The sequence below is a fragment of the Pelmatolapia mariae genome, linkage group LG1, assembly GCF_036321145.2.
Source record: "Pelmatolapia mariae isolate MD_Pm_ZW linkage group LG1, Pm_UMD_F_2, whole genome shotgun sequence".
NCBI lineage: Eukaryota > Metazoa > Chordata > Actinopteri > Cichliformes > Cichlidae > Pelmatolapia > Pelmatolapia mariae.
Genome location: NC_086227.1, coordinates 14,394,218 through 14,413,164, shown reverse-complemented (window position 1 = coordinate 14,413,164; position 18,947 = coordinate 14,394,218). Strand labels below are relative to the sequence as shown.

The 18,947-nt window shown below is 40.4% G+C and overlaps 1 long non-coding RNA gene across 1 annotated transcript; it reads right to left on the bottom strand.

Moving 5' to 3' along the window:
* Positions 1 to 3,171: 3,171 nt before the first annotated feature.
* Positions 3,172 to 18,636, bottom strand: LOC134636555 (uncharacterized). The gene is made up of 3 exons (XR_010095020.2): positions 17,187 to 18,636; positions 9,186 to 9,369; positions 3,172 to 6,242 (listed from the first exon to the last, which is right to left on the bottom strand). It is a non-coding gene; the product is annotated as an uncharacterized LOC134636555 (long non-coding RNA).
* Positions 18,637 to 18,947: the final 311 nt, after the last annotated feature.

The window sequence follows — 18,947 nt, the reverse complement described above, 5'->3', positions numbered from 1 at the left end:
GGTCACATGACTATGTGAACTCTGCAAATTTAACCTTTTTTAGTTTAAAAATTTCTGTGTCTGTGAATTTACCATGGGTGTGTTATTAACTGCTTTGTGTTGCTCACAGAGATGACTGTGAGAAAGAGTGTATACAAATGCGCAGCGCTGACATTTAAATTTCTTTTTACAGCAGATGGTTAATCATGTCATTCGATCATGTGATTTGTAGTAGGACACATCTTAAAGATGTTTTTCTATCACAGGATTACTGAGATTTTGTGTGAAGAAAACTGGTTACAGGCTGTGTGTTGGTGATTAAATTACACTGTGTTGGAGAAAATATGAATGTTGCAGGGGAAAAGTGAATAGAGTGACACCGTGTTTGAAACCAGTGTTACTTCTTTTTTACAGCATCTCTGGAATCTGGGTGGCCGACGCCTGACCACCAGGATGAACCGTGTGTTTGGCTAATGTTTGTTTTTCTTTAAGAGTGCTTGTAAAAGATTCAGCACAGACAGACAAGTGACAATTGAACAAATGTGCAGTGGTTACAGAATAGTTGAATATGGGGCTCATTAGCTAGCCACTATTAAGCTCACAGTGATAAAAATGAGTGGAGTGACATTGCTTAAGGGAAGCCACCGATTAAATTGGGGCAGGTAAAACAGCTGTAATAGTCTGAACCGAGCCAACTAACGTACGGCCTGGAATGACAATTTCATAGTCAATGGGGTTAGAGACACCTAGTGTTATGACAGGTAAAGTACCCTTCTTAACTTTAACCAAAGTGTCAAAAAACTCAAGATTGTCTGGCCATTGAGGGTTTAAGTCTGGCTCAAATATCATGACCATGTCCTGTTTAAATGGCCCTGCTGCTATACGACCCTCAACATGCATGTGGCTCTGTTTAGGTACAGTAATACAGTCTTTCTTCGTCATCACTTTGTACTCGTCAACTGTATCTGCACTAACAGCCTGTATAAAAGCTTTCACCTTGTGTCTTTTGAGGCTGGGAAATGCTTTTCTCACTGTGCTGTACAGTTTAGCTTGGTCAGTCTTATTCACAATGTATTCAATGACATTGTAACCTATAATAGGGCATGTGAGCTGAAAACCTTTCATTACCAACATGGGGATGGTCAATTTCTCCGTTTGTTCAGTTCCAGAAACAAGTTGGAAGGTTGTCTCAACCCACCCAAGATATGGCATGTTGGTCCCATTTGCTGCAGTCAGGGTGAGTTCAGATGTGTCTATAATATCGGCTACATCTCTCAGCTCCGTGTGTGGCAGATAGTCCTTTTTCCATTTCTCATCAATGATCGACACCTGTGAGCCTGAATCCCATAGAGCTTGAAGCCTGTGGCCGTCCAGGAGACACTCAACCAGACATTGCCTGCCCACCAGAGATGTGACTTTGTGAGTTTTACATGAGCTGGCGGCAGTGGTACCTGAACAGTCTTATTGTCTTTGTTAGTCTTTAAGCCAGTGCATTGTCTCTTATGTTGTCTCCAGTGTTGATTCTGGCATGCTTTTGAACAATAAAGTGCGTTTTTACATGCTGAACACTGTCTCATGCCTGACTTTTCTTGTTTACAGTTGGAGCAATGTTGGGACTTGTGGATGATGGGCATGGTTAACACTCGTCCCTCGGTGGTAACCATTGCTGGTTTAAATGTTTCTCTGTATATGGTCTCATACCTCTGCTTCTACATCCAGCCTGAAAGTGTTCTCTACTCCCACAGAGGTAGCAGTGTGTGCAGCTAACTCAGTTAAAAGCTCGGGTGGTATCCTAGCTTTAACTTCTTTCACAGGGTTCTTAGCAGGTGACACATCATCTGACTGCACTGCACTCACACTTGTAGCAGTCTGTGATGCTAAACATCTTTTCTTGTTTTTCCTTTCTGCCTCATTGGCACAAGCCATATTTAACCTCTCTAACAGGAGTTCATCAGGTGTCTTAGAGTCTAACAGGAGTGGCTGCATATCTATCCTGACACTGTCACTCTGGAACCCTGTGAGTATGGTGTGTAAACACATACGCTGGACTAAAGCTGGGTCGTATTTGAGTCCTGACTCTGATTCTTGGGAAGCAAATAGGACTTTCTGCTTTAGATCTAAAACTCTCATCAGGAAGCTTTGGGCAGTCTCTTTCGGGGTCTGTACCTTAGAGGCAAGTTGTTTATAGAGTTCGGTGGCGCTCTTCTCCTGGAAATGGGAGCGCAGGATGCGGCGTAGAGTCGGAAGGGTGAGTTGAGCTTTTCCCTCCAAATAGCTGCGTAGTTGTAGACCTGGTAAGATAGCTCTGATGACAGCATCTACAATGTCAAGCTCTGAGTAGCCTCTGCTCAGTCCATTTTCGATCTGGTGAGCAAGACTGGAAAATGTCAGTTTATCTTTTTGACCTGGTTCGCCAATCTGGCCTGATATTTTGAAATCTTTCTGCCAGTAAGGGCTTGGTCGTTGGGGGGCACTTGACACAGATGAGTTAGGGATAGAGTGATTAGCTTGGGAGTGAGAACTAACAGCTGTGTTAACTGCATTAGCTGTCTCCGTTACCAGTGAGGTTGCAGTGTTTAGTTGCTCTCTGTGCCCTGAATAACGTCCTTCATTTGCATTTGGTTCAGTCTCAACAATTGTCTCTTTCATTACTTCAGCAATCTTATCATTAAACAGTTCTGACATTCCTTCATCCTCAAGTTCTGTTATACCTTCTCTCTCAATGTGTATTTGGATGTGTGTTAGGAGTGACAGTCGTGTTTTTCCGCTAACATCTATTTTCTCTGCAATGCCAAGGAACTCGCAGATTGACACTAGTTGATCTTTGGACAGAGTGTGCATTTCACGCACAACCTCTTCTCGCAGCTCTTCCACCGAAGACATTGTGGCAGTAGGCAGGAAGAATTTTACATGTACAGGTGACGCTGAGCTGAGTCGTTTTTGCAGCCCCTGATGATCTCTGGCTGGCCTCAGGAAACATGCGCTAAAACACAGCTACCAGTTCGCCTCGACAGCAACACTTTCCTCACTGCAGTCTGCCTGGGTTGTATGGGGGGATTTGGCTGGCTTGGACTACGATGTGCAGATTGTGGACACCGGACATCTAAGCAGCGATCCCAGAGGTGCCTCCAAATGTTACACCCCTGAAAACAGGGGGAAAAGAATCACGAGAGTGATTATGACTTGCGTCTCTCATGCAGTGGTTTATTGCAGTCAAAATGAACAGAAACATTTCACACTCTGCACTGCTCAATGTCACATGGTGGAAGAAAACACCAAACAATAAACCAAAATACCAAAGTGCTTACTATACAGATACCTGAGCAGGTTTCCTGACAAAATGGCTGACAATAGCTGCGTTTTTAGCTCTTGCCGTTATCTTAATGGCCACCACACAGTACAAAACTGAGGCTCAAAACCGCCACGTATATGTGCACAAAACCCGTAATATAATGCTTCTAAAGCTTACAAAACAATGAAGGATTATCTCTTAAATATCTTAACAGTGTACACATTGGAAATATATCAACTTTTAAACACTTTTACCTGAAAACAGGGGGAAAAGAATCACGAGAGTGATTATGACTTGCGTCTCTCATGCAGTGGTTTATTGCAGTGAGGAGAGCGCGCGAAAGCCCCCTAGTGGAGAATAGAGACACTACTAATCGATCCCAGAAAAGGCTTACTAGATCACTGATGTATAGATTGCAGTTCTCTTAAATAACATGAAAGCCATTGATATAACATGAAAAATAATAAACTCTTAACCATTTTCTTACCATATTTACATTATCAACTGATATGAATTATTATTAACTGAACAGTTTTATATGCAGTAGTCCTTCAACAGTAGTCCTTCAACCTGTCACATATCCAAGTAATCCTTTCAGCAATCTTCACTGCTATGGTCGTCGTCAGCATCACCCGATAGGGACCACCGTGGACTGGACCAGCACTTCCTCTCCATGGCCTTATCAAAATCCAATCTCCAGACTTCAGACTCTGCTCCTGTGGAGAAACAGAATCATCTGGCAGATCATTTGTTCTCAAGACTTCTTTATTTTTAAACATTTTAAGCATCTAATCTGCTAATATGCTCTCTCTTCTGCTTCTCTATCATCACTACAGAAGACTAGAACTCTAAATGCTCTAACATATATAATCTCAACGAGTCAGACCGTTCTCTGTTGGAATAATCCTCATGTACATCTCAACTAATTCTACACAGTCTAACCATGTCCTGCGTCTCCCTAAGTCTTAACTTTACTGTTCCATTAGTTCTCTCTATCAACCCTGCACTTTGTGGGTGATATGAACAATGATGTTTTAATGTTATCCCTAGATGTTGTGCCATTAATCTAATCACTTCATTTACAAAGTGTGGACCATTATCACTAAACAATACTCATAGTTATTACAGTTGGACAGCTCTATAGTCCATGTGAATAATTTGTAATGGGTGACTGGGTCTGGGGAATTTCCCTCTCTTATGTCTCAAATTACCCTGAGAATTGTGCTTGCAACATATCATACATAACTTGCAAAATTTGTTTTTTAAGGGTATTTAATCTTAAAGTATAAATTACTCATCATCTCCCTCCTGTTGCGACATGGCAAAGCCCATGGCGCAAAATAGCAGCAGTCTTATACAAATTCTAAAGGCAGTATTGGTGTATCACACAGATAATAAACACCATCCTGCAAGCTCGCTCCTTCTTTAAGTCACACCTGTTTTCCCTGCAGTAGGTGAGTGGGCCTGCATGTCTGCTAATACATGTGGTATAATAGACAACGTCTACTGGTGTTGCATTGCTAAAATGTTAACATCATGTTCTCCTAAAGTTGCCTCTTTCGCGATCTTATCTGCAAAAGCATCCTCTAATGCAACTGGATCTTTCCCTCACATGTGTGCTACACATTTACAAACGGCAATTCTACTGGATAATAACACTGCCCAGAGGCAAACATTGGTTTGCCTCTTATTTGTAGTTATTTTTATTTAATTTAATAACTGTACAATACTCTGTATATAGTAACTGTATAAGATAAAGGTCTAATCGTCTCTTACTTTACTCAGATTGCACAGAGTGTATATTTGTTAATAATTTGAATTATTTTGGATAAGGATAAGTGTAAGATAATGGGTAATTTCAGTTTTTTCAGTTTTTATAAAGCAAAATTTCAGTTTTTGCTTTATAATTTTGTTTAGCGTAATTTTTACGGTTGTCACACCTCGTCTCACCCACTGCTACAGTATATTTCTATGTAAATATACTGTAGCAAATGTATACTGGCTATCAGTGTATATTGTCACATCTTGTTTCTCTGCAGCTTAACACGCTTCCGTTAAAGCTATTATCCCTGCTGCTCAAGCAAATATGAAACATGCTAGTTGTCCTGTACAGATAACTTTCTCACTATCTACTACAGTAAAACCTGTTTTAGTCTGTCCCTCTGCTGTTGTAAAAACTCAAACCATCAACAAACCAAACCTTTCCCTCACCAAGTGGCACATCTATTAAGTCATCCCTCGGCTTACACTCCTTCTCTACGCTCATGAGAAGTGCCCTCTTCTTTCGTTGGCAAAAGGTTTGACGGATTCAGAATTGTGCATCACTTTATGGTAATATGTGGTTGTGAGAGTAACAGTAACATTAAAGACAAGCGTCTTGTAGGTGACAGAAATGTAATTTTAGCCTGCAGTAGTAGACATCTACCTCGTGTGGAACTAACAGTGTCAAAAAGGTGAAAAACTACATCCTGAAACATTGTACAGCTTAAGCCGCTGCACATACTGATCACACGCATGGAGGTAAAGCACAAGGAACTACAGCTAATCTTTTAGGATAGTAAGTTACTGGCTTCACTTGTGGAAAAAGTGCTGTTAGTTATTTCACAGTCACCTGGCATTTGTGCTGTTCACAGAACCACAAGTCCATCGCTGGACCTCCTCTGCGCTGTCACTTTTTGGAGCTTGGCACGCTCCCTCAGATTCTCATGTTCCAACGCTGCTGAAGATTTTAAAGGCAGAGCACGTCGTACACCTTAGTAGTCTTCCTCAACGTCAACGTCGAAACTCTTTTATCCTATTCAAGATTCTGCTGTGCAGAGTCTCCTCATGACGATCTCCTGGAAGCCCAGTAGCACAGCTCTCTGTGCTAAAGGTGATCTCCGATCCTCCTGAAGACTCTCTCCAGGCCTCAGCTTCCATCTTATCGATGATCCTCTCAGTCACTCCTTCTCGTCATGGCACCTCACGACATCTGCAAATTAAAATGACACTCCTCTCACCACATGGCTTTCGCCATGTGTCAACTCCCCTATGAGACATGTACAAGAATATTGCACAGTCTCCCTAAAAAAAAAAATCTCCAGGGTTTCCCACTTGGAGCAGCCATACTCCAACCTGTAACTCTGTGTAAAAACATCAGTCAGCAATTAAATGTTTAGCTTGTCTAACTCTCAGCTCCACCTGGAGCCTGTATCCTGGAAGATAAAGTCTTTAAGTTAAAACAACTACACATTTGCAACCAACTATAGATCATAAGAGTAATAAAGTATTCAGCATAAAAGACAAATATCATGTGCAGGTTTTCTCCAATCATTAAATCACTATTATTGCCATAATTTGTCCCAAATCATGAATCATCCCAATTTATTCCACAATTTAATCGGTGGCTTCCCTTAAGCAATGTCACTCCACTCATTTTTATCACTGTGAGCTTAATAGTGGCTAGCTAATGAGCCCCATATTCAACTATTCTGTAACCACTGCACATTTGTTCAATTGTCACTTGTCTGTCTGTGCTGAATCTTTTACAAGCACTCTTAAAGAAAAACAAACATTAGCCAAACACATGGTTCATCCTGGTGGTCAGGCGTCGGCCACCCAGATTCCAGAGATGCTGTAAAAAAGAAGTAACACTGGTTTCAAACACGGTGTCACTCTATTCACTTTTCCCCTGCAACATTCATATTTTCTCCAACACAGTGTAATTTAATCACCAACACACAGCCTGTAACCAGTTTTCTTCACACAAAATCTCAGTAATCCTGTGATAGAAAAACATCTTTAAGATGTGTCCTACTACAAATCACATGATCGAATGACATGATTAACCATCTGCTGTAAAAAGAAATTTAAATGTCAGCGCTGCGCATTTGTATACACTCTTTCTCACAGTCATCTCTGTGAGCAACACAAAGCAGTTAATAACACACCCATGGTAAATTCACAGACACAGAAATTTTTAAACTAAAAAAGGTTAAATTTGCAGAGTTCACATAGTCATGTGACCCAAGTTTCCTCTTGTGGTCTCCTTCTGTTCCTGCAACAGAAGACACACACAGAGATGCGTCCACACCTTTGTCAGGTGGGGGTTAACTTCACACAATGGTGTTAAGTCAGTCAATCTTGTCAGCTTTTGTCAGTCAGTTTTTCCACTCATTCTTTCATTCTTTCTTTCTTTGCTGATAGTGGAAACTATCGTCGAATTCCGTTTCCACCCACAGCAAAGTGACGTCATTTCAAAAGGAAAAAGAAAAACTTTAAATCGGATTACCTCTCTGAATCCTTTTTGGCAGGGACTTGTTTTCTGATTGTCCCAAATAAGTGGCTTTCTCCTAAGCCTATTTAAATTTTTGGAGAAACTCACTTTTACAACAGTTTTCTTGACGACGAGTCGTATAGCATTTCTGTTCTAATCGTGCATATGTGCTCAAACAGAGATCATCAAACGAAACTTTCAGTGCACCATGAAAGTAACAAAATAAAAAGAAAAGAAAGAAAAGAAAGGAAAAAGGAAAGAAAGGCCTTGTTTAAATCATGACACGTGTTCTTCATGCCAGGGGGATAAATCATAACAACCCATTTGGCAGGCTCAACTTAGTAACAAAAGACAAATCAACAGCTAGATCAATTTCAAACATTCATCCAATCAGCCACACACAACATACAGCATAACCCTGTTGTCTCATCACATAATAAGTTTCTTCTCATGTAACCAAACGTGTGCCATGGTAAAACTTCTTCACACACCAGAAACTCACAATCAGCTCACTCATTTAAAACCCCTCATCAGCATTCTGTTTTCTCCCTATGATGCGGTCATCTGTCCTCCTATAATATTCAGTCCACTAGTCTATGTATCACTTTCATCTTACTAGTGACTTGGACAAGATGACAAACAGAATCTCATGCTTAAGATGCTGTCTGGTCTTCATGAGTATCATTTATTGTGTATGTGCATGTAGGGTTAGTATGGTTGATGCATTTTCTGTATGTTTTTGTGTTCCTCTCATCACATTTTCATTAATCTCATCACTGCTTAAAACAAAACACATCTCTCTCTCTCTCTCTCTTTTTTATTTTTTAACTGTCCTTTTCTCCAAAACAGAAAATAGCATTACAGCTGTTTCAGGCTGAGAAACACCAAACACTCTTTGTGTTATCATTCATCCACACAACTATGTTATTTCTTTGTCCGCTGGGCAGGTGACCTACAGAATCACGTCTGCCCCAGCTGGACACCTTTTCACACACACACCGTGACGTCAGACACACTCACACTCACTTCTGCTTAGAGCACAATTTCACTTCATTCTTCAACGATCCACACAACACGTGCTGCCCAATAAAAACTTTGCAGTGTATTTCATCCTCTTTCAAGGCAGACTTCTTTTATGTTTGCAGCAGGCAACGCGACTTACACCAAAACCCAGGCTACGTGTACACAACAGGTCACAGAATTCCATTAACACCGCTTAGGTTTCCTTCTGTGCTGCTGCGTTCACTTACTGGCACTCACACACATATATGCTCATTCACACTCTTTTTAGGCCCATAATCCCCCTTACTGCGGCGAGCTCTTTCCTCCTTACCATTGGTGGAGAAACCATACACTCAACGCCCTTAACTGCGGAGAACCTTTTTTTTTTTTTTTTTTTTTATCTTTATAGAGCTCTATCCTCCTTTCGGTGGAGAAACCGTCCTTACCCTCCTTCTATTCGGTGGTGAAACCTCTTTAAACCTCCTTCGGTGGAGAAACCGACTTAACCCTCCTTAAATAAATCAAAAAGATTAATAACAAAACAAAAACACTGGCGGAGAAACCAGGCAGCTTGTGTCTACACGCACAGCTTGCGCACTCACGTACCTGCTTTAACGCACGGGCACATAGCCGCTCTCTAAGGCCTTCTGTACTCACTGTTCGTGTTGTTTCCGTTCATGGGAAGAGTCTCTGTTCCCCATCAATCGCCATCCAGAGTGCATGTGAGGGGTGGAAAGTGTCCTTCACACGTCGGATGATGTGTTTGTCATAGAGTTGGGAGATGGGCGGGAGAGGGCCTCCAATGATCCTCTCTGCTGTCCTCACTATCCGCTGCTGACCTCTGAAGAAAATGAAGACAATCAAAATTCAAAAGCCTCAACAGTAGAGAACACTTTGGCCTTTTCACATTTACAGTCTCTGATGCCCCGTAACATTAATAAAAATAAATAAAGTTCTTTAGTTAAAAAGAACTTTTTAACTAAAGGTTTTTAGCTCGTGGAATTTACAGATGAAAACATGAATATATTTAATGTAGAGGGTCAATATGCATAAATAATTAAATATTTAAATAATGAATGAAAGGTCTCATTAACTAATGTATTCTTTATAGTTAGTTTCATCATGTACAGTTAATAGTAGAATATTATTTAGTCAATTTTAAAAAAAACAAAAACAAAAAAAACCATACCTATTAAATTGTTTCACTATTTCAGTAGTTATTTCATGGTGCCTGTGCCATAGCACCTCACCCATCAAACACAGCCTACTTAGCAGGTACACAAAGTTCACAGTGAGACAGCAGCTTGGCTGTTTACTGCCTTTTCACCCTAATGTTAACAAAGAAAATAGTATATAACAGCGACAGAATGGGTGTTTTCTTATTTTTATTTAGCAGACTGATTAAAATATAGAGAAAAGAGTTGGATAATTATTTTTAAAAACTGATAATATGATCATTTCTGATGCAGTTTGATATCTCGATATAGGATATCCACGAACTGCACCAACATGCTGCTCCAGATGACAATGCTATCACTTTCCTCATTGTAATAAAATATTGTTTTAATAGTTAGTTTAAATTGAACGTGCACTAGTAAACAAGATTCAGAAATTATTCCATTCAAAAGACTTTAATAGTAAATATCATTTCAGTGAGAAATCTCATAGACACTGAAATTATAATGTGAATAACATCAGTAAGAAACTGTTCGAACATTTGTTGTTTCCTGAAAGTTAACTATTATTATCTTTCAGAAACAAGCTACAGTTTGTAAGCTTTGTTTCCCTATCCTTTAAAACATACATACCTATTACTGCCAGCCAAACTATCAATATTGTGAGAGGAGGAAAATAATACAGGGCTCACAAACCAGAAGGAATAACATAAAACTACATGTATTTCAGGCATTGGGTCTAAAATACAAAATCCTCGATTTTAGAAGCTAAGCGAAGTAAATATCCATGATGAAAGGCAACTAAATATCTTGAAAGGCAGGGAGAACACAAGAAGAGGGCAGGACCACAGACTATTAATACAAACTGACACACTTGGACTAAGCAGGAAATGGGAAACAGGTTTGGAACAAGGAACCCCTGAAGACAATTAAGAAAGCAAAACAAAGGAACCTTGAAAAGCATATAGAACATTTTTCAATATTTGCATTTGCAAATATGTTTGTAAATATCCTCTTTGTGCCAAATTTGATGAATAAATATTAAGCACCTGTTCACCTGACATATTCGGCAACTATTTAAGTTTAGCCATTTAAAGAGAACATGTGCAGTATAGGTTGGGTTTAAACTTTTAATTTGGGCAATTTAAATTGTATCATTATTATTATTATTATTATTATTAGTAGTAGTAGTAGTAGTAGTAGTAGTAACATTATAATTATAATTATTATTATTATATTTACTGATAACTGTACACACTATACCAAAAGGACAGCATACTGTTTTGTCCTACGTGGTGCATTGTTCATTAGTCTAAACACCAAATGGCAACTCCTTGGCAAATAAATAAATAAAATAAAAATGATGAAATAAAATGATGCGACCAAGACAAAACCTGTGGTATTTTGTAAATATGACAAACGCGAATTCACTGTGTATAACTTTATTAGCAGTGTCCTCCAACAACATTGAGACTAACGTCCTCCTCTCTGCCCCTTTATGCTCTCTGGTCGCTATGGTAACGCGTAAATATTTCTTTAAAAATAAGACACACAACTACTACACGGAAAAAGACCCAGGGAAACCGAGTTAACGACAAAAGCAAAAAGAAACCCTGAAAACCATAAATTTTACGCTGAGCCTCAACTCTCGTGGTGCGGTACCAAACGACGCACGGGCCGGACCGGTTGGGGACCGCTGATTTACACAGTATATTCAAGGTTACGTTACGTCAGTCCCACCAATCACGAGTTGCAAAGCGAGAAATACATTTGACACTCACCGCGTTGTCCAATTAAAACTCTGACTTGTGTTTGGTGGTTGTAGAAATCTTTTTATGAGCTTTTAGCTGAGATTGAGAAGTCTGAGTGCACCACACATGCCTGTCTATATTTACACAGCAGACCTGGCATTACAGCCGGTAAAACCATGCGCAGTTGCCCCCGCCCGGTATCGCGGGCCTTGCCCTAGGTTAGCTACCTGACGCCATCTTGATAGCAGCGCTATCAAATGCTAAGACTAGCTAAAAGTCCATGGTGCATAATATACACATATGCTACATTTCATACCCCAAAAAACGCTTACCTGTATGTTCTTAACCCTTTAGCGCATCCATTAGGCTGCTCCGAACACGAGGACATTTAATGTTCAAACATGTCTTGCTTTGCATACTAATAATCAAGGAACTGACCTCACTGTTCATTCACTGGGCTGGCTTCAGTTATTGTGCAAGTGTACTGTTTATAAGGTTGGGGAAAACCTGCAGTCAGCTGAGACTGAAGTCCCTTGGATGAGTGACTAAACGTTTCTCTCACTGAAAACAGAATCAACCTTTTGGAAAGGTTTAAACCAATGACTGTTGGTTTAAACACCTACAGCGGACGGCCTTTAGGCACCGCCCAGCCAAAATGTCATGTGACCTTTTCTTTATGACATCATCACTCCTTGGTTTAGAGTGATGATGTCATAAAGTCAAATTTAGAATCTTAAATCCTTTGAAGTTTTTCCTTAAATAGGACCGAGAAGCAGCAATTTTTAGTCAGTGTTTTCACAGCATTCAAACGTTCACCAGAGAAACATCTGAAAACCTTTTCAAAGTCACTGTAGTGTATACAGCCATGAGTCCACAAAAACACCAAAAACGACAAAACGCATCCCTGTCCTCTCTTTGCTCTGTCGATCTACAAAACAAAATTAAACGAGCTGAAGAAGAGATGCTTGGACTTCAGGAGAAGTGCATAGAAATGGAAGCACAAATTAAACGCCAGCCTGACTTAGAGATCATTAATGAAGGCTGGGGAATCAGGTTTGGTAAAGCCCGAAATGATATTTATTCCATGAAAAAAGACTACAAGAAACATATGGGTCTTTTACAACAAGGGTCCGACAAGCTTGATGCAAATAGTGCTACTATAGAAAAGTTAGAAGAAGAGCTCAAACACACACACAAAATTAATGAGGAGCTCCAAGAAAACCTCTACAAAGTGCTGGAAAAAAATAGAGAAATCCTTCAACAGAAGGAAGAACAAGACATAAAGCAAAGAGACATGCAGTGCAAACTCAAAGACATTGAGGAAAAATACAGAGAGTCAATGGCTGAATTTCAGACTGCAGTCTCTGTCCTCATTACTCCAGAGAATATCTTACCTGCTGTCAGTGAGTGTTTCAATCGGTTCTCCCGAGTACAATGGGGGACGATTGAACATGGAGTCTGGGACTCTGATCTCCAAGCAGCACTGGCTGACATGATAACTGAAATAATTCAGACAGTTTCTACTGGCATCCTGAACTCGGCACTTCCCGTAGTTCAGAAGTTTATGACACATGTGTCCCAAACAGATATTAGCATACCTGTGGTAAAAATAGCTCCGTCGCTGGGAGACTCTCTCTCAATGAGCATTGCCATCTCTCTTAACATCCCCCATGACAAGTATGAGTCCATTAAGACGCTGACAAAACTGATTGAAATGGAGATTTCAGAAAAGGTCAACTCGGCTGTGACTCTACTTTTAAACAACCCGGATTTACGGTCAGATCCCGCTGTTTATGTCAGCGGAAAAATTACATGCATAAAAAACCTTCGACGCATGGTCTCTCATGCAGCCTCGTATCTGAAGAGATGTGCAGGTAAGCTAAGCTGCCTGTGCATGCGAAAGGGGGCCAGTTCGAGTTCCCCTAGTCCCTCTGATTCAAGTGCAGAGAGTACTAAATCAAAGATCCGTGAGAGGGTGACACGTGATGAGGTCAGCATTGCTCTCACCAAATGGAGCACAGATGCAGCAATCACTGAGGACAAAATGGAAAGTCTAACCAAAGTGATCGCAGCTGATGCTGTCAATAAAATACTTGACAATCTGAATTATTTAGCTGAAGATGCCACAGGAATAGAGCAGTGCACAGATGCTGTGGCTGCTGAAAGTCTGCAGCCTCCCAGCACGCCAGAAGAAATAGCTGCAGCTGATATTGTCAACACAGTAATTGATAATCTGCAGTCTTCTGATGGTGAAGATGTCACATCTAGTAACAAATGTGGCTCTTGCAAACCTTTTAATGTGCAGCTAATTATCCAAAAGGTGAAAAACTTTTTTGCCTCATGCATCCCACCCCTAAAAACCAATGAACAAAAGCTGCACAAAGACCACTTCTGCAGCTTTGCCAAAAAGCAGTTTTATAAAGTGATAAGAGAGATAAAACACCTGGTGAAGAAAAACAAAAGGTTCTTCATCTGTCTCCAAGATCCGGTCAAGTCACCTGATAATCAGAGAGCAGATTCTATGGACAGCTACAGTTCTTTCTGTAGGTATGTAAACACACCAACTATGCATACCAGGTTTAAAAGTTCTTCCTCAGTTGATTTTACCAGTTTCAACCCTTATCTTGATCAACTGTTTAATAAATTAAAACAGACAAAACACCTTAACCTTATCCAGAAACCCATGGAAAACGTAAATGCATTTGTTGAAGTTGAGACGTTTTGCAGGGAGTTGACAGATAAAATTTATGACCATCTCCAGTCAACTCAAAGATATTCACTCCCTGTGATGCTACTGGGAAGAAGTCTTTCAGACTCTGTGATTTCTAGGTCTCCAGAGCCAACAGGTGAGTTACCCTTTTCGCCCGAAGTCCTCTATGTAACTGTAGAAGACTCAGTGCAAAAGTTTTTGCAAAACATTCTTCTGTGGTTAGAGAATGATGCTTTGGATGAAACTGTCCAAAGTGACAAAGTTTCTGGTGCCGTGGAAGACATCCAGGATGTGATTTTACGAGCACTAACCCCAACAGAGCAAAGAGAATGCGACAGACTGTCTGAACCAGAGTCAAGTCCAGTTTCTCCTCACAAAAATCAACCCATCTCCTGTGTGAGTGTACTAGAGCAGGACCTACCTCCAGAAAAAAGCCCTGAGCCTGAGCCAGTCGCTGACACTGGGCCTACAGAAGGTCAAAGTCAGCCATCAATCTCTAAAAACTTACAGGAGGAACCTTCAGAATTTTTTATATCACCTTTTGCTGCTGAGAAAATTGCCAAAGACTTCAGCGCCGTTCTGTTACCGAGTCTCCTCGAGAAATGCAGTTTTGACACAAGAAAGACAGTGAATACAGAAAAAAGAAAGGCCATCACCAGGCGTCTTACACATCTGGTTTTAGATAACGTCAGAAGCTCAGAATATCTGAGTGCTCTTGAAAATAACAAACTTCAGATTGTAAAGAAAATGACTAAAGCCCTTAGAAAGGAGCTTGGCTCTTTAGATCAATTCGTACATTCTGTTCTTACACCAGATGATTCAACATTTGCTCAACTTTTTCTGGCTCATCTGGAAATCATTATTGAGGTTGTACTCAATCCCCCAATGAAGTCTAAAATTGCTAGGTTCTTTCGAGCAGTGGGAAAAGCTTTAATGAAGCCGTTCAGCTGCTGCTTTAAGGGCAGCAGTGATGACTAAATGACCATCTTGACTTTTTTCCCCACTAGCATGCTTCTTTAGAGATCTTGAAGCATTTGGCCATCAGAAGTATACTTCATCTTGTCTCCCTATATTTTCTTTTCACACCCCCAACCGGCCGCAGCAGATGGCCGCCCCTTCTTGAGCCGGGTTCTGCTGGAGGTTTCTTCCTATTAAAGGGAGTTTTTCCTCCCCACTGTCGCCAAATGCTTGCTCAAAGGGGATCTTTTGATTGTTGGGTTTTTTCTTGGTAGGACAGGGGTGGCCAACTCCAGGCTTCAAGAGCCCATGTCCTGCAGGTTTTAGATGTGTCCTTGATCCATCACAGCTGATGTAAATGGCTACATTACCTCCTCAACATTTCTTGAAGTTCTTCAGAGGCCTGGTAATGAAGTGATCATTTGATTCAGGTGTGTTGACCAAGGGTGTTATCTAAAACCTGCAGGACATCAGCTCTCGAGGCCTGGAGTTGGCCACCCCGCTGTAGGGTTTTCACCCTACAGTATAAAGCACCATGAGGAGACTGTTGTTTTGCCGTGATGCTATATAATCTTGAATTTAACTGAATTTTAAAAACATCTATTATAGCATCAAAGTAAAAATAAACGACTAAAGTATACTTCATTCAAATGAATCAAAACCTGACATGAAGAAAATATTATTCAGCATCAAATAAAAATCCAAATCACAAATACATTCTGATTTTCTTGTGTTTTATTGTGTTGTCAAGTATGAAAAAAAGTGTTGCATTTGTGCGCTCTGATCATCAGTACTGGCAGTGGCGGCTATGGTTAGTGTTGCAAAGAGCAATTTCACCCCGGTTCGTGTATTCGTCAGGCCTCCAGAAAGAACACCGGGACTCAGTAGTCAATTAACAATATTTTTATTAATACACACTTATTGATTATACCTTCTAGAAGGGAGATGTACAGAAGGGAGATGTACAGAAGGGAGATGTACAGAAATCTGCAGATTTCCTCTGCAGATCTCAACTCCTTTGTCTGTTACATGCAGTTTTGTATAAGTGACCCCCCTTCTAACCCTTCTACGAGGTGCCATAAAACTAATCACCATGTTTACATGTTTGTGTGTGTGCAAGCACGTGAATGCCTACATGTGCGTGCTCCCACGTAGCTACGTGAGTGTTCGTGAGTGACTATGTGCGCCTACCTGTGTGTATGTGTGTGCACGTGAGTGAGTGTGCATGTGGGTGTGGGTGCGTAAATTAAAGCACTGTAGGTGTGTGTCTCAATGTAGTGACTTCCCGGAGGTCATAAAAACCCATCTCCGTTCCAGACCACCGTTATCAGGTCACAAATGTTGACACCCCCACCTAAGTATACCCTGAGGAATTTCCACTTTACTCCTTTTGTCTTAGTTTCACAACTCAAGTGGGGGAGGGCCTCCTAAAATCTACTTCTAAGTTCATGACACAATCAGGCCTTTATTACATTGAGGGCAGTGTCAGTGTCTTTACAATAATTCTACATTCTAACTAACACATTCCTAAACTTCTAAAATAAGCTAAACATCCCTACATTAGCTAACCCTAACAGCTGGCTGAAAACTTCATTCAAGTAATTGTTTTTTCCTTTAACGTAATTCTATGATGAAAATTCTGAAACTGTTACATAATTTATTCTGTTCATTGTTCATTTGGTGTAAAAATATAATGTTGGGTCTAAACTCAGACCCCGCTGTATCCAGGACTTATTCCCATGAAAGAAAAACAAGGCTACAGCGTTCGATTGATTACTTGCGCAAGGGAGGCCTCATCTGTATCCAGCACGAAAGAGACCCCAAATCCGGCCTCCTCTCGCTGCCTTTTATTGAGAGACAGTTCACACAAAAAGTAATGCCCACATAGTTTCTAAGACAAGGCATTGTGTGTGAACTTCTATATGTATGTAAGTGTGTGTGTGTGTGTGTGTGTTTAATTACAATCAATAATTTGACTGTTTTTAAGTTATACATTAAGATTTTAAACACCATTATATTTCAAGAGACAGACTTGCTAACTAGAAAAAAACACGTAGCACATTACCAGCCTTTTTCTTCAGGCCCGTCCTTGGTAGTGCAGGGGTCCTGCAGAGCAGCTCGACCTCATTCACAGGACAGAAGAGAAGTGAAACTGTGTTACCGAACACGTGGCAAACATGAATAATAAAACGCCGGTGTAGCTTTCGGAAATGACTCCTCTCTCTGGTTTCTCCTCACAGAGTCACACTTCTGATGCCTGCGTTCAGACCCGCAGGGAGTCTGACAAGCGGAGCTCCAGGCTGGACCGCCGGCGGGCTCGATCGGCTGACCTGGAGAAGATAAGACGCTTGCAGCTGATGGTGGTGGACGACCACTGGATGACAGAGTACATGCGCTGTTTCTCCGCCCGGCTTAGGTAGAGATGGGCTCCACCTAGAATCCCTAAATAACAAGTTTCCTTACGTGCAAATATCAGGAGGAAATCATGTATCATTTTAATTAATAATACAGAGAGAGAACCGTGTTGCCACAAGCAAACACCGCTCGCTGCGTTGTCTCCTTAGTTGACAGAGAAATAACAAATAAAGTGAAGAAGTGACACGAAACAAATCTAATTAACTTAAAATTAATTTAATTCCCTTCTCTCTGGGATCTTAGATAACTTCTCTCAGTTACTGGGTGAATTAGCGCTTCAGCCAGGAGGGTGTCACTCCTCATATGAGAAAGGAACAGTGTTACACGAGTGTGTCTGATCATTGAGCAGCAGTTATCAGCTAGACTGCAGAGTCCTTTGGAAGATGTTTGATGTAAGATGTGCCCTTACATCAGCGTTTATCTGCATTCACGACCTTGCTGCTTTGGCTTCCTGATGGAGACAAAAAGCTCTTAAAAGCAACTGTAGCAGAGGACAGACACAGCTCGCAGTTGTTAATGCGCCCCCAAGTGGTCAGAAGCTGCAGCTTTAAGCGCTAAAATGCTCCAACGCTCTTTTTTTAATTCAAAATATTTTTATTGAGTATTTGTGGATATAGTTTACAAAGAAAAAAAAGAAGACGGAAAACACAAACTGTTTACAATGAATACAAAACAGAACTTCTCATGTTGGAACATTTTTCTCCCTTATTATTTACCAAACAAGCAACGAGAAAAAAGAAAAAAAAAAAAAAGAGAGAGAAAATAAACGAATAAACATTTATTATGACTTGTGATGGTGTGGTATAGCCTTTCCCACATCTTCACTTGATGTCAAATTACACGGGATTATTTATGATAAACTATCGAGACAACAGGAACAGTGTTTTTTTGCTCCAGCATCCTGTCAGAGCGAATCGCTGCTGTCGAGAGAGAAAGAAAAATACTATCCTTAAATTTCAGACTAAAGCCCATTTATGCAAAAGTTATTAACCATCACCTTTCTTTAATTTTCTTTTTTTGTTGTTGGCTTTCCCTATGACAGTAACGATTGGATCTGCAGGAACAGTTCAGATTTCTGTTTCTAAACACTTTCAGATGAAATTGACTGAACTGTGTTTCTTTGGTGTTGTTTTTTGTATGAGAATGAACAATAAAAATGACTCTTTCTTAGATTTTCTATACATATCTACAAAAAAAAAACACATCCACGTCACTTTTGAATGTATTTAGTTTCTCAGCATGAAAGAAAGCTCAACTGCTCTGCTTTCATTTAGAGCTCATTTCCAACACAAATTCTTTTTTTCAGTTCTCTCTCATGAAGCCAGCTGTGTATTTACACCTCAGAGAGTTTGATCGGAGAAAGGCCCAAACTGGAATTTTTGATATCTGTGTATTTTGGATATGAGGAGCT